We start from the raw sequence: 1,276 nt of genomic DNA on the forward strand, positions 1-1,276 counted from the left end.
TCAGCCGCGAGCCAGGGGCCGACGGGGGACCGAGGGGAGGTCGGCCGCCACTGACCGCGAGCGTCCGCGGGTGCCCCGGCCTCCAGAAACCTTCCAAGTCCCGTGCCAGGCTGGCCGGGGTTAACCGGAGCTAACCGGCATCAGCCGCGAGCCAGGGGCCGACGGGGGACCGAGGGGAGGTCGTCCGCCACTGACCGCGAGCTTCCGCGGGTGCCCCGGCCTCCAGAAACCTTCCAAGTCCCGTGCCAGGCTGGCCGGGGTTAACCGGAGCTAACCGGCATCAGCCGCGAGCCAGGGGCCGACGGGGGACCGAGGGGAGGTCGGCCGCCACTGACCGCGAGCTTCCGCGGGTGCCCCGGCCTCCAGAGACCTTCCAAGTCCCGTGCCAGGCTGGCCGGGGTTAACCGGAGCTAACCGGCATCAGCCGCGAGCCAGGGGCCGACGGGGGACCGAGGGGAGGTCGGCCGCCACTGACCGCGAGCTTCCGCGGGTGCCCCGGCCTCCAGAGACCTTCCAAGTCCCGTGCCAGGCTGGCCGGGGTTAACCGGAGCTAACCGGCATCAGCCGCGAGCCAGGGGCCGACGGGGGACCGAGGGGAGGTCGGCCGCCACTGACCGCGAGCTTCCGCGGGTGCCCCGGCCTCCAGAGACCTTCCAAGTCCCGTGCCAGGCTGGCCGGGGTTAACCGGAGCTAACCGGCATCAGCCGCGAGCCAGGGGCCGACGGGGGACCGAGGGGAGGTCGGCCGCCACTGACCGCGAGCTTCCGCGGGTGCCCCGGCCTCCAGAGACCTTCCAAGTCCCGTGCCAGGCTGGCCGGGGTTAACCGGAGCTAACCGGCATCAGCCGCGAGCCAGGGGCCGACGGGGGACCGAGGGGAGGTCGGCCGCCACTGACCGCGAGCTTCCGCGGGTGCCCCGGCCTCCAGAGACCTTCCAAGTCCCGTGCCAGGCTGGCCGGGGTTAACCGGAGCTAACCGGCATCAGCCGCGAGCCAGGGGCCGACGGGGGACCGAGGGGAGGTCGGCCGCCACTGACCGCGAGCTTCCGCGGGTGCCCCGGCCTCCAGAGACCTTCCAAGTCCCGTGCCAGGCTGGCCGGGGTTAACCGGAGCTAACCGGCATCAGCCGCGAGCCAGGGGCCGACGGGGGACCGAGGGGAGGTCGGCCGCCACTGACCGCGAGCTTCCGCGGGTGCCCCGGCCTCCAGAGACCTTCCAAGTCCCGTGCCAGGCTGGCCGGGGTTAACCGGAGCTAACCGGCATCAGCCGCGAGCCAGG

Source organism: Lithobates pipiens, unplaced genomic scaffold (genome assembly GCF_037356315.1).
Source record: "Lithobates pipiens isolate NorthernLeopardFrog02 unplaced genomic scaffold, aLitPip1_a1.2 Scaffold_28, whole genome shotgun sequence".
Lineage (NCBI taxonomy): Eukaryota > Metazoa > Chordata > Amphibia > Anura > Ranidae > Lithobates > Lithobates pipiens.